The 15,356-nt window shown below is 36.2% G+C and overlaps 1 pseudogene; it reads right to left on the reverse strand.

The window, feature by feature from the left end:
- Positions 1-4,364: 4,364 nt before the first annotated feature.
- On the reverse strand, positions 4,365-13,180 carry LOC124101234 (small ribosomal subunit protein eS6-like; annotated as a pseudogene).
- Positions 13,181-15,356: the final 2,176 nt, after the last annotated feature.

The raw sequence follows: 15,356 nt of genomic DNA on the forward strand, positions 1-15,356 counted from the left end.
TTGCTGATAGTCCTAAAATCAGCCATGGTGAAGAGGGGGTGCCACTTCAGGATAGCTGATCAAGTTCCTCATCCACTACCCTTAATGTATTAAGTCATTGGCCTGCCTTTAGCAAGAATCTACCACTTGATGTTTCCTCTTAGTAATTTTTCATCCACTGACACTCTCACCCTGCTTGTTGGCCAAAAATCTGCAGCTGTCTGTGTTGTATTCAGAGTTCAGCTCTGATTTACTGAAGCTGCTCTCCCCCATTGCAATAGTACAGAATAAAATCTGGCTTTACTGCATTTTATTAATGTCTAGCTCTTCTCTTTCACAGTTGTTTGAATTATTTCAAAACATGGAAAAATATGAAAAATTTCACAATTCATACAAACTAAGGTAACTCAGCATCAAGCAATTTTACCAAATAAAAAAACCTGTCCCTGCATCGGGACAGTATTTCTCTAGGATTACAACATAGAAGCTATATGGATATATTCAACACAGTTTTTCTCGTAGAAATGGCTCTTGGTAAAACTTGACAACGTAGAATGTGCAATTTCCAAACAAGTACAAACAAATCAGAAACAGAAAAATTGGGAAAAATAGAAAGTATGTTAGAAAATAATAGTAATGATGTGGTGGAAATACCAGGCCTGATTATAAAATGAATATAAGAACTTTATGATAGAGAATCAGTGCCTTGGGAAAGGGTTAATTTCTCCCCTTCCCCTCTGCCAGCCTCTCTTCCTGGAATCTAATTAACCGTGGATCCCTATCTATAGGGGTGTAAATAGCTGTCTCTAGGAAGTCTGACAACTCTCTCTTGATATGTAAACATCTCTGTGACAGACTTCAAGACCAGAGATGCAACAGATGCCTGTGAAGTTTCTTCTTTTATTTTGTAAAATGTATAGGAATATAGCTACATCACTTAATTGCTAGTATAAATTTTAGGTCACTATGCCAATTAACTATAACCTCGTAGGCTTAATTCTTAGACATATACCTCTTAGGGAGATAAACTCAAGTCATTTTGAGCTACTGCTGCCTTGGAAAAGGACACTTCATGATAACACTTGCAAGTGTTTTATTGTCTTTGTTCTGCACCTGTGACCTATTTATAAAATTTCTGTACATGGTCCTTGGTCATGAAGTTCAAGTTGTAATGGTTAAGGAATGATGTCAAATTTACTATAAAGAGCCCCCCTGTAACCCTAGCTCAGGGCCCAGAATTTCAGAGCATTACCTTTCTGGGTCCCCCAGAGTTCTCCAATCCTTCCAGTGGTGCTTGGTCTCTAGCTAAGCACGATTTCCATAATAAATCCAAATCTATCAATAATTATTAGATATTCACATAGAATGAACTTACCAGTTAAAAGAAAAATATTGTCAGATAATATTTTTAAAACTCTAGCTGCAGTAAGGATACACAAATCTTGAAAGTCAAAGGTCAGATTCTCAAGACTAGGCATGGGTAGCATGGATGAGGCACTGGGTTTGATCTTTAGCACCACATGAAAACAAATAAATAAAATAAAGGTAAAATTCTTATAAAAAAAAGACTAGACATGGAATCTCCAAGTTATAACCACTCCTCAATATTAATTATAAAGAATTAAAGTCTGCGTACTGCATCAATACTTGCATACTCATGTTTATAGCAGCATAATTCATTATAGCCAAACTATGGAAACAGTCTAGGTGCCATCCACAGATTAATGGGTGAAGAAAATGTGGTATCTATACACAGTGGAGTTTTATTCCACCATAAAGAAAAAATGAAATTATGCCATCTTCAAGAAAATGGATGGAACTTGAGACCATTGTGTTAAGCAAAATAAACCAAACTCAGACGATCAAAGGTCATATGCTTTCTCTCATATGTGGATGCTAGAGAGGAAAAAGGATAAGAAAGGTGGGATGATCGCACATAATTGTAAAACAAAGGGAAATTAATAGAATAGAGGAAAGGGACAGGGGTGGGAAAAGGGGAGGGAGGATGAAGTGCTTAAGAAGGATACTGGCCAAATTATATTGTTATATTGTGTGCATGTATGAATTTGTAACAATGAATTCCACCCATTATGTACAACTTTAATGCACCATAAAATAAATGTGGAGGGAAAAAGTCAAGGGTAGGAAAAAGATATGCCAAATATTAACATGGAAAGTTATATAGCTACATTTAATTCAAAGTAAGACAAAATATTTCTAGAGGTAGAGAAGGAAATTAAAAATGTTAAAAAGATTAATTTACCAGGGAATGAAAATATTCATAAACTTTTATACATTTAATAATGTAACTTCAAAGAAAAAGTTGGTAGAACTACAAAGAGAACTAACAAATATAACAGAGTTATTTTAAACCTATCTTTCTCATTAATTGACAGAAAAGATGATAAAAAGAATGATCATTGGCCAGGAGAGGTGGTACACTCCTGTAAACCCAGTGGCTCAGGAGGCTGAGGCAGGAGGATCATGAGTTCAAAGCCAGCCTTAGCAAGTTAGCAAGGCCCTAATCAATCTAGCAAGATTCTGTTCTTTCAATTCCTGGTATTAAAAAAAAAAAAATCACTGAAGATATGGGATATTGGAAGAGCAAAATATCAAACTTGATGTAGTAATGATGTAGACTATTCCATTTCAAAATTTGAAAAGTCATATTTTAAGCACATATTTATAAAAAATGATCTCATAATAGTTCAAAGGTAACCCAAACATATTTCAAAGAACTGGTACCATACAGGCCATGTTTTTTTGACAACAATGCAAATAAGTTAGGCATTTTTAAAAAGACTAGAAACAAATAAAGGGAATATTTAGAGGAAACTATGAAGCTTTCGAAGTATTACATTAAAGAAAATAAAGCAGGTTGGATAAAACACTCATCTATTTTGTTTCCTCCCATTGCCCACTGTGGAAGTTCAGGACACACTACTTCAAAATATGGTACCTTGGTATTTGTGAAAACATCAAAATCAAGAAGGCACTCACACCTTCTCCCCTGAAGCAGGTCATAAAACGCAAGAAGGAATTTCTGACTTTCCCCTGAATCAGATCATAAGGTTCTCACATATGAGATGTGTCTTACTTTATATTTTCTTTTGTTGGGATGTTTGAAGTTTGAGCTGCTTTCCTGTCAAGACTATTATCCATGTAAATGACAAACACCAAAATAATATAGCCTGGGAATTGGGAATGAAGAGAAAAGCAGCACATTGATTCTTTCCCAGTGACAGAACAATCCCTAGAAAGGAAGCCAAAGTTTGGATCCTTCCCCAAATAGATCCTTTCTCAGTGCCAGTACAATGGGACCCTGAAGAGAAAGAGATAAGCTATGAATCCTGACCCCAGACGCTCCATTCTTCTTCAAAGCAATGAACCTTCTTTTTTCCTTTTTCTCAAAATGGTGTCCTCTTTATTGGATTGGCATCAGGGAAAAGGACTGAGCTTTCAGCAACAAATCTGGCACCCCAGATGGGACCCAAAAGCAGCCCCTGCTCTTTAAAATATTGCTCAGTAAAAACAAATTTTCAAATTCTCACCAACCAGTTTCCTAAGTGCTTAAAACTGACCACTGACCCCAGACTCCCTCTCATTTCACCAAGTTAGACAGACCCTGGATTCCTAAGTGCCCCAAACTGACAAGCCCATTAATTAAGTCACCTCTCAGTATAACCCATATAAGCCCAATCCCTTTCCTTGTCCAGTGGCTCCTTTTCCAGCAGAAAAATGGCTCCACCAGCATCACCGCATTCCTGCATAAAACTTGGTCCCTGAATAAACAGCCAATCCATGAAGTTTGCATCTAGCCCAGTCTTTTGGGGCTAACAAATACCACCACCAACATTTTGGTAAATGGATGCTATTTTCTTGGCATACCTGAAAAATCTCCAGTCAGAATAAGAGAGATAAGTGGCAATCTGATTTTACACTTTCAGAAATCTGACATAGAAATACAAATACCAGGTACAATACCAGTCCTGGAACCCAAGATGAGGGGTGGCATTAAAATACATATAGTTCCATTTGTCTAGTTTTATGCTTGTTGTCTGTGCTTTTGGTGTTGCATCCAAGAAATGATTACTAAATCTAATATTATAAACCTTTTGTCCATGTTTTCTTCTGTAGATTTTGAAGTCAGGTCTTCTTTTTATGAACTTAGTCCAGTTAAAAAAAAATTTTTTTGGTATCAGGGGTTGAATACAGGGGTGCTTAACCACTGAGCCATGTCCCCAGCCCTCCATTTTTTAAAAATTCTTTTTAGTTATAGATAGACACAATACCTTTATTTGATTTGTTTATTTTTATGTGGTGATGAGGATTGAACCTAGTGCCTCACATGTGCTAGGCAAGCTCTCTACCACTGAGCTACAACCCCAGCCCTACTTGATCCAATTTTACTTAATTTTTATAGATGCAATATAAAGGCACCTCATTATTTTGCATATTATACAATGTTTTCAATAAATACCAATTGTTGAACATCTTGTCACATCTCCATTGTGAGGTTTTGACATTTTGAATAAGAATATCAAGGCTCAGTCTTACTCAAAAACAGGTATAAACCTGCCTAAGATAATGTTTTACTTTAACAATATGGCTTTTCAATAGTTTTTTGTATTATACAATTTTGCAGGTGGAGTTGGTCTGTCAAAGGTTAAGTAGAAGAAAAAAAGTGTCAAAAGTAAGTGCAAGAAATTTGTATGTGTACATCTGTCTGCTGTAAAAGTTCCCATCTGTCAGCCCTAGTTTTGGTGATTTTTTTTTTTTTTTTTTTTTTGGTACCAGGAAGTAAACTCAGGGGCACTCAACCACTAAGCCACATTCCTAGACCTATTTTGTATTTTATTTAGAGACAAGGTATCACTGAGTTGCTTAGTGCCTCACCATTGCTGAGACTGGCTTTGAACTCCTGCCTCAGCCTCCTGAGCTACTGGGATTACAGGCATGCATCACTTCACCTGGTGGTGATCCTCTCTTGTCTGTTTTTTGTTTTTGTGACTGTTACTGGCCCTTTAAGATATGGGCCATGCTGCATTGATCTTACCAGTAGTCTCTTGAACACAGAGACCTTGGCTGAGCACAGAGACCTGTCTAAGAGAAAGACAATCTACTATAACAAAATCTGACTTTTGAATAGTTTTTCTGGATTATTAAACAATCTTGACATCGAAGTTGGTCTTTCAGGGGTCAAGTATATGAAAGAGATTCTGTATTTGCATGCATTTATGTAGTTGCATGATAAGGGGTCTGAACCATCAGGAACTGAGCTGAAGGGGCCAAAAGGCACAATCTCTGGTGTGCAAAGACAGTAGGACATGAGAAAAAAGGGTTAAAAAGACTTAAATCTTTTAAACCCATGTCTGGCATTAGTTGGAACAGATGAGATCAGACACCAAAGAATTTATTTGGCTGCAGCCAGGTTCAGAAGGAAAAGCTTTCACTGTAATTTTTTAATCCCCCTGAACTCCAAGTTCAGGCAGTTTCAGAACTTTATACGCAGTGTGTAGTGGGAGGGCTCAGAAGTTCACAATCTGCAGAAATTCACACAAAAGTAGCTTTTTCTTTCACTGTTCTGGGCAAGTTAACCCTTCAAGGACAGCGCCTGAAAAGGGGACAGCTCCCCCTGCCAGCTGTTACCATGGAGTCCAATTAGTAAAATCTTCTCTTATCTTTGAAAGTAACATCTTCTCTTATCTCTTATGTGCACATCTCTGTGAAGCTCCAGCCCAAGGCCAGGGTCCTTGTTAAAGAATCTGTCTCTCTTATCACACTTTGCATTTGCAAACACACTTGCTTGAAAACTTTTACAAACTATTATATACTGTTCCAATACTAGATAATCCATAAATGTTGTAAAAAACTAGTAAAAAAGAGTGTTCAGTACCTGGAGTGCTGATATCATTCAGGCTGTGGCTAAGTAAGATAGAACAACAGGAAATAGGAAGCTTAACTACATTGAACTCTTTTGCAGAGATTGTTTTGCTGATAAGATCAATTATGCTGAAGATTTCTGGAGAAGCTTAATTAAGATTTTCTGTGGAGGAGGGGGTGCCATTACAGATACTCCTAGCACTGTTTCTCAGCCTGGCCCCAGGAAGCCACAGATCATCCCACTGTGGTTAAGGATACTAGCACTAAACTGGCAGAAAACCTGGCCCCAACCCTGCCTTCCAGCCCCTTTTGCCCAAGGAGGATTGAGGCTGCTGCCACAAAGGATGTGGCATAAGGTTTCAGCACTGGGGACACAAATAGGCACCCCATTTGGCCAGGGGCTGGCTATCCATCACCAGTGCAAAAAAAATTCTTGTTATAACAGTATCCCCTTAAATTAAGTGCCTAGGGAAACCAACAGAATAAATAATGCACCCAGAAAAGAAAAAGAAACTAAGGCCAAGCCATGTTTTGAAGGTAGCCTCTGCAAAGGGATCTTCAAGGAAGCCTAAAGAAAAGGAAGGAAAGTGACTCCTCCACTGCATATCAATATTCCCAGTTACTAATAGGGCATTATGTAAAAATGTGGATGTGTAACCTATGTGAATCTGCAATCTGTAGTTGGGGTAAAAATGGAAGTTCATAACCCACTTGAATCTAATGTATGAAACATGATATGTCAAGAGCTTTATAATGTTTTGAACAACCAATAAAAAAAAAATAAAAAAAATAAAAAAAAAAGAAGAGAAAAAAAAATATTCCCAGTATAAGAAAAAGGCCCAAAAGGAGACTCTGGGTACAATTGACAGTGGGGAACTCACTTAAAGTTGATGCCATCATGATAATATACGGCAGGCAGGTCAGGCTCAAAAATATCCTGTGCTCCAACCTTTGAATGCCACCTGGGAGAGAAAAAGATAAAGGCACAATGTTAGTATATACCATATTGTTTGATCATTCTCCTGGGATAAAATTTGTTGTGAAAATTACATGCATAGATAAAATTCACAAGGATTGTTTAAGAATATGAATTTAACAAAGGGTCTGAAACTAAAAAAGATAAAAGAAAGGTATAATTATGGAAACATTTTAGTATGGAAAATTAGAGGGTAAAATAAATGTTTTCAGATGAGAAAGTATTTTGTCTGGAAAAGTAAAATTCTTATGTTAAAGTTCAAGATGAAAGAGGACAAAACTAAGGATGTAAAGAAGTTGTGAATGTTTAAGTCACAGAAAATTTGTGGAAGGTAAATATCAAAAAGTGTGTGTTTGTGATTAAATTAGCACAGTCAGTTAAAGTTATTTGGACTTTAATGTACTGATATGAAGCAAAAGCTGAAACATTAATTGGCTTTTATCTGTCAAGATAATTTTTTATTAGGTTTTATTACTTGGGGAAACTATGTCTTAAAGAAATTAGGGTTTGTACCTGTTTTAAAGTCTTAAATAATTACTCTGTAAATGGTTAAATGAACAACTATTATAACAATATAATTAGGTTATAACAATATAATCAACACCATCAATATGTGTATCTAGGTAAGTGTATGCATCTGAAAACTATATCTATCTAAGCCTTATCTAAGTGTTATGTACAAGTTAATAAATTGAAAGTTTGTGTAGGTTTACCAGCAAGATAATCAATAAATGCTGTCTTTTATACATGATATCTGACATAGAAAGGTCACACTCTCAACTGAAGACCTGTCTTATATCTGTTTGCCTTGACTAAGTCCACTTCTGATCATTAACACTGTTTCCTAAATGTATAAGAGTTTTAAGACTATTTTTTGATTTTTGTTAACCCATGCAGACTTGTGATTATTGCTGCTGTACAGTATGGGTTCTAAATTGTACTTTAAAAATTAAACTTAGTTAAATGTAAAGGTTAAGGGAAGCACTTTGCCAAGTTCTCCAAACTAAAATTTTCTGTAGCAACAGTCTAGGATTTATATAGAAATAACAAATTTGGCTGGTATTTATTCATGTCATTTGATGTTTTATAGCTGGATAAAGTAACCTGTTGTCAATAAGTTATATATACAATTTTGTGTTACTTTTCACACTGAAATTGGAATTTAAATGTATTTTTGGAAGGTAATAAGGAGAACCTGATCTGTTTAAAGGTGACATTGTAAAACATGAAAGAATTTTGCCACTTCTTCCACAAAAAGACAGTGAAAAGTTCTCTTGGCCTTTGATTCATGTTTCAGAAGTAATGTTGTATTATTTGTGAGGAGACCCACCTTACTTGAGATAAGGCTCATCTTTCCACCTTATTCCATGTTAGAATGGCTCCAAAATAGGCTAGACTTCAGCTCATTTAAAGTTGTGTTCCAACATTCAATTTTTGTTGTAAAGACTACTATGATCTCAGAATAAACAGGGGATATAACATATCACTTAGTAAAGGTTTACTAGTTCTAAAATGTTTTTTTGGGGGGTGAAATCTTTGGCATTTTCAATATATAACATGTCAGGTGTGACAGATACTTTTACTTCTTCCTTTCCAATATGGCTTTTATTTATTTATTTTTTCTTGCTCTGGCTAGAACTCTCAGTACTGTTGACTAGAAGTGGCAAGAGTGGGCATCCTTTCCTTGTTCCCGATCTTGCAAGAAAGGCTTCAGTCTTTTACAATCTTGTCTTTTGCTGTCAGTTTTTCATACATGGCCTGAATTATGTTGAGGCAGTTGCCTTCTTTGCCTAGGTTTTTTTTTTTTTTTTTTTTTTTTTTTAGTGTTGCTGTTTAATGAAATGGTGTTAAATTTTGTCAACTGATTTTTCTGCATCAATCAAAATAACTGTGTGGTTTTTGATCTTCCTTCTGTTAATGTGGTATATATATGACCTTCATTGAGTTTTATATATAGAACCAACCTCACATTCCCACATTTATTCCTTCCTTGCTTTTCTGGCTCAGTGGTGTGGTTAGGGTGTGTAAAATGTGAACATTTTTCCTACCCACTTCACTGTGTTTCTTACCTGAGGTGCTGCAACCCCTTAACTAGTTTCTGGCATTCTTACAAAAGCAATTTGGTTCACATTTTAATATTTAGTCAATGTCTCCATGGGAGAATGAAGGTGTGGGGCTTCTTATTCCCTCATCTTGCTGATTTTATTCCTCTGAGCTGGGAATTATTTTATTTCAGCACTTGAAAACTGTTGTGGCTTAATGATTTCTGATGAGAAATCTGCTTCCTTTTTTTAAAGAAAAAGTCACTTTAGAAAAGGTGTCATTTTTCTCTCTTTCCTCCTTCCAGATTTTTCCTTTGACTTTGGTTATCAGAAGTTTTACTTTGAGGTGTTTTGGTGTGGATGTCTTTGGATTTATGATCTGTGAGCTTGCTCAGTGTTCTAAACCTGTAGCTGTATGTCTTTTGCTAAACTTGAGGAATTTTATCCATTAGTATTCCAAACTAATTTATTCTTTTCCCTCTTCCTTCTGAACTAATGATAAAAATATAATTTTTTTTGTTACACTCCTACAGGTTCCTGAACCTGCCCCCCCCCCCCAAATTTGTTATTTCTCTGTATTTAAGTTTAATTAATTCCTATTGTTCTACAATGGAATACAATGATGCTTTCCTCTGTCTACTGTTCTGCAATGGGTTTAAAACAGAATATGATACCTATATTTCTTCAGGTAAAAAATTTCCATGTATTTGTCTTTATCTCTTCTGAGACCTTCAATTTCTTTGCTCAGACTTTTGTTTCTAATATATCAATAATTGCTCATTGAAATATTTTCATACTTTATCACCTTTGTTTTTGTCAGATAATTTTAACATCTCTGTCATCAAATTGTCAGTGTCTGCTGATTACCTTTTTAATTTGAGTGATACTTCTGGTTCTTGGTGTAATGAGTGTCTTTTTAACCTTAACATTTTTAGTATTACATTATGAAACTCAGGATCTTATGTGAACTTTTGCTTTCATCTGGTTTGCTTTGATGCTGCTGCAGCAGGAAGAATAGGTACTACCTCATTATAACCAGGTGAAATAGAAGCCCAGATCTCCCACTTGTCCTCTAGACACCTGAGGTAAGAATCTCCTGTTTATTGCTTGGTGTGAGTGGGAGTTCAAGCTCCTCACTAGGCCTTTACTGATATTACCATAGTTCAGAGGGGGAAAGAATGCCTTTTTACTGATTCCTATTTTGCTTCTGGTGACACCATGGGGTTGAAATGTGGACAGTAGTAAAAGTTTTGACTGTACAGTAGCCTCCGCTGACACTATTCTAGCTGGGAAGTAGTGGGGGCTTATTCTTACTGGTTGGGGTAGAAATCCAGGTCCCCCACAGGGTCTCCACAATTATTAGCAGCATGGGCCAGGTGCCCATTACTAGCCAGTGTGGTCTGGTCTTGGTCTGCTCTGACACTATGCAATTGGGGTTTTATGGCCCATCTTTATAGCCTTGTAGGAGTGGAAGTCTATGCTCTGGACTTGGCCTTTGCTGGTGTGTGGAATGATGGGATCACCTGTGTATTGTTTGCCTAAAAGAGTGGTTATTGTCTAAAAGTTTCTGGTCTCGCTAGATGCACCTTTCTTGGTCTCTAGATAGAAAAAAGAAGCTTTACTGAAGCTTGCTATTTTTTTTTTCTCGTTTCTTGGTGTTTCTGGGATCCCTGTTTTTTCAGCTTAATATCTGATATAGATGAGGCAAAAAGAATCACCAAAATCTTTTTATGCTTATATTATATATGAAGTACAGGGTTTTTAAAAAAGATATATTTAGTAGTAGAAATAGCAAGAAGCACATCTGTTTAGTCCATCACCATCTTCCTAAAATAGTTTAATAATTAGGGTGGAAATTTATTTCATAGAGCATAAAATTTAGTTATTTGAATCCAACAATACACAATAATGTTAGCAACAATAACATAGAAGTAGTACTATTTCTTTATAGTTCTTTGTTTTCTACTACTCACCTTGGTGGTCTTATACAAAAATGCATATAAACATTTAAAATTTTGAGTTTACCCATATCATTAAATCCATAAAGCAGGATACCAAACACCACTATGGAATTTTTGAAGTTGAAGAAGACAGAAATTATGTAACTTGAAACAGAATTCAGGCTAGAAAATACACAGTTCTCTTGATTCTGTTCATTGCTCTCTCACAGAAAATTATTTCTCAAGATTTTTTTTTTTTTTTTTTTGTACTAGGGATTGAACTCAAGGGCACTCAGCCACTGAGCTACATTCCTAGCTCTATTTTGTATTATATTTAGAGACAGGGTCTCACTGAGTTGCTTAGTGCCTCACTTTTGCAGAGGGTGGCTTTGAACTTTCGATCCTCCTGCCTCAGCCTCCTGAGCTTCTGGGATTACAGGTGTGCTCCACTGCACCCAGCTCAGAAAGTTATTTCAAAATAAAAAAAACCCTTTCATTTTCTATGGGAAATGTTGTTATGTAAAAGTCGATTTTAACAACTTGAGACAGACTGACATACATGATACTCTAGTGAGCTTTTCATCACTGATAAAATACCTGAGAAAATCAGCTGAAAGGAAAGATTCAGTTTGGTTCACAGCTAGAGGTTTCAGGTCATAGTTGCTTAGTTCCATCACTGTGGGCTTAAGGTGAGGCACCATGTCATGGCAGGGAGCAAGTTGTGGAGTGAATCTGTTTACCTCACATAAGCAAGTAGCAGAGGAGTGGGAGGAAGAGGCCAAAAACACTATACAGTCCCCCAGGGAATGCCCATAAGGAATTACTCTCTTTAACTAGTTCCACCCCATACAACTTTCATCACCTCCTTTTCATTATTAGTCCATTCAGCAATGAATCTATAAGTAGATTAATTCATTGGTGAGATCAGAGCTGTCATGATCAAATCACTCCCAAAAGCCCTACCTCTGAACATGAACCTTTGAGGGAATCCAGATCTCAACCATAACAGATACTGAATTGTTTTGAAGGTCTGATTTTATTTATTTGTTACTTGTAAAAATTCTTACTTTTGACTGGACTCAGATTCAGAAGTGGAAGCTCTCAGAGAGGACAGCCTGCATCTCTTGGAAATCTGTTCCTGGCATTTTTCTTTGGCTTCTTTCACTCTCTTGGCCAAATGTTTGGCATATTCTGCAGTCTTTTTCTTATTCTTCTTAGTACACTGTTTCTTCAATGTTGGTGTTGTAGAGTAATGAGATGATGAATCTTCTGTGCTTTGGTCCTGGGTTTTTTATCTCCCTTGTTTAAGGGTTTTTCTGACAACATATCGGTGGACATCATCTTCCTTAGACTGAAAAGTTTGCAGAATTTATTAGCTCTTTTGGGATTCAGTTGATGAGGCACAGTAGTATTAGTAAGTCCAGGAATATCCTTTTCTCTCTCTTATTACTATTATTATTTTTTACAATAACCAAGTTGAGAATGCTCAGATTGGCATCCACAATAAAACCTTGAACAGATTTGTGCTTTCTCTCTCCAGTTTACTTTGGTCTATAACAGGAATGCCCCTTACTCAGCAGCAGGTGAACACAGCCATGAGTCAAGAGATACCCTGCTTCATGGGGAAACCTTGCTTGTCAGTCCCATCACTGATTTGAATCACATAACCCTTCTATGCTTCACCCAGAGTGTTAGCAGCAACTTCTTGGCCATAAGCTTCTCAAAGTATGAAATTTGTGTCCACCCTCCACTTCAGTGAGTTTCTGGTAGCCAGTGGCTTGGAAAGATAGTCAGCTTCATCTTGGTACAGCTTCAGATACCAAATTTTATCCTAGGTTTTGAAAGATGATTATATATTGATTTTGAAAAAATAATTATCATATGAGCTTTAATTAAGAATTTTACCAGCTTGGGGTTTGGCAAAATGCCAGACAATTGTCACTAGGAACAGAACTGTATCTTTTCTTCTGAGAACATTTTTTAAAGACTCCCAAACTCCTCCAAGAAGCAATTCTTCCATAAATTTCTCAAGCCAGATTGAACAAATTATCTTTGAAATGACTGACCCATCAGAAATTCTCCTTAAAACATTTGCTCCCCAGAAATAGAGTCAATTAATATTTCCCCTAGGATTATGTCAAACTCTTTCATTTTTAGACTAAAGAAAAACCATTCAAAATATCTCTGACAGCCTAATTTTGGCTTTCATATCAAATAGCATTTTTCTCTTATCAGGAGCACTCTATTCCAGCCATGTGGGTCCCTACAGATGCTGGATTCACTCTTCCTGAGCCTCTCACCACTGCAGTACTCTTGGCCTTGCTTTCCCCTTCCTCTGTGGGTATTGCTATTTCACCCATCCTTCATAATTGGATGGTAAAAATTTATTTCTGCTCTTAAGTTTTTGGAAGACATTCCTGGTAACTTCAATCAGGTTACTACTAGGGAAGAAACCTGATCAATACACACACACACACACATACATTACATGATGATACCTCATAACCCAAAAGGATTTATCTCAGGAATAGAACATCAAAATTAGGACAATGTAATTCTCTATTAAAATAATGAAGAGAAAAACAATATGATCATTTCAATCAATGCAAAAGATGCATATGACAAAAATACTATTCCCTTTTATGATAAAAACTCAGCACACAGGAGTAATGTCCTTTTTCATAACAAGAGAATGTCCTTTTTCATAACAGATATACATAAATTTCAATTTGTTTGCTAATATATTAAATGGAGAAATACTGAATATTATTTCTATTCAATGTTCTATTGAACCATGCTATGTAGCACTGCAGTGTAAAAAAAAAAATAAAAGGTGTTATAATTGGAAAAGAAAAATATAACATGGTAATCATGTACAGATAACATGGTTGGATAACAAAACTACTAAAAATAAGTAAACGGAGCAAAATTGCAAGATACGAGGCCAATATACAAGTCAGTTGTATTTCTACACACTAGTAAAAAAACAGAGAATGAAGTTGAAAAATACTACTTATAGTAGTACAGACAGCACGTTATGTCCTCTCATGCCTTCTTGCCACAGTGTATGCTTTTTTCCTTACTTATTTCCTTCTACCTTCATATACCTGTTCCAATCCTACATTTCTTTCCAGTCTCATTTTAGACTTTTCACTCTATTAAAAATGTTCTTTCTCTCTGTCCTTGAGTAGTTCTCAAAGTTTAATTCATCAGCAAATCCTTTCCTTAAAAAAGCTAAAGTAACAGATTTCAAATATGCAAAACTGATAAAAGTGAAGAATTCTTAATGAAACAATAAGGAATTAACTCCTGCTTTCCTTAAAAAGAAAAAAACAAAAACAAAAACAAAAACAAAACAAACAAAAAACAATTCCAGAAGCAAAGATTTGAAGCCACTATGATTAAGTTTTTGTCACCTGAATAGAAAGGGCTGTTAACTGAATCTTTTTTTTTTTTTGGTACTAGGGATTGAACCCAGTGGTGCTTAACCACTGAGCCACACACCCAGTCCTTTTTCATATTTATTTAGAGACAGGGTCTTGCTGAATTGATTGGGACCTTGCTAAGATGCTGGCTTTGAACTTATGTTCCTCCTGCCTCAGGCTCCTGAATTGCTGGGAATACAGGTATGCACCATTGCATCTGGCTTGTTAACTGCACCTTAAAAATCGAGACCTTTTCCCTATCTTAGTGAAAATACATCAGCAACCAGAAATTCCTTTACCTCCAATCAAACTGATTTACATTCCCATCTCTCTGTAGACTTCCCCCTTTCATAAAGTTAAGATTAATTTCTTTACCTTTTTGCAGAATTCCCTCATAACATTTCAAAAATGTGTTCTACCCAGTAATCTTTTTTTTTTTTTTTTTTTTTTTAATACCGGGGATTTAACTCAGGAGGACTCAGCCACTGAGACACATCCCCAGCCCTATTTTGTACTTTATTTACAGAGAGGGTCTCACTGAGTTGCTAAGTGCCTTGCTTTTGCTGAGGCTGGCTTTGAACTCGCAATCTTCCTGCATCAGCCTCCAGAGCTGCTGGGATTATAGGCATGTGCCACCACACCCAGCCTACCTAGTAATATCTTCTTTAATCCACTCCCAATGTGTGTAAATCCTATTGCCTAAGTCATTAAAATAGACATATTCCCTAAATCATTCTTTTCCCTTCATTTAAACTTCCTGAAAGTCTTTAACATGCTATTAGTTCCTCCTTCATATAATAATCTGGCTTCTGTTCACTCTACTGATATTGTACTTGCCAACATCTCCAGTGATCTGCTTAGTTACCAATTTATTCTTTCCTTATTACTTGACTTTAGGATCAACACATGAACTGTGATTCAGTTCTTTTTTGGATACATGTCATCAATCTTATGGCATTTCTCCTACTTATATAGGACTGCTCCTTTTGATCTTAGCTCAACTCCTCCCATTCCCACCCAACACACCTCCATCAACTTCTATATTTTTTACATAGTTTTATCCATGATCTCTGTTTCTCACTTTAATCTGTTCACTCTCCTGGCCAATTTC

This window comes from Marmota monax, unplaced genomic scaffold, assembly GCF_021218885.2.
Source record: "Marmota monax isolate L192 unplaced genomic scaffold, Marmota_monax_Labrador192_F-V1.1 WCK01_AAM20220418_F8-fsc00263, whole genome shotgun sequence".
Lineage (NCBI taxonomy): Eukaryota > Metazoa > Chordata > Mammalia > Rodentia > Sciuridae > Marmota > Marmota monax.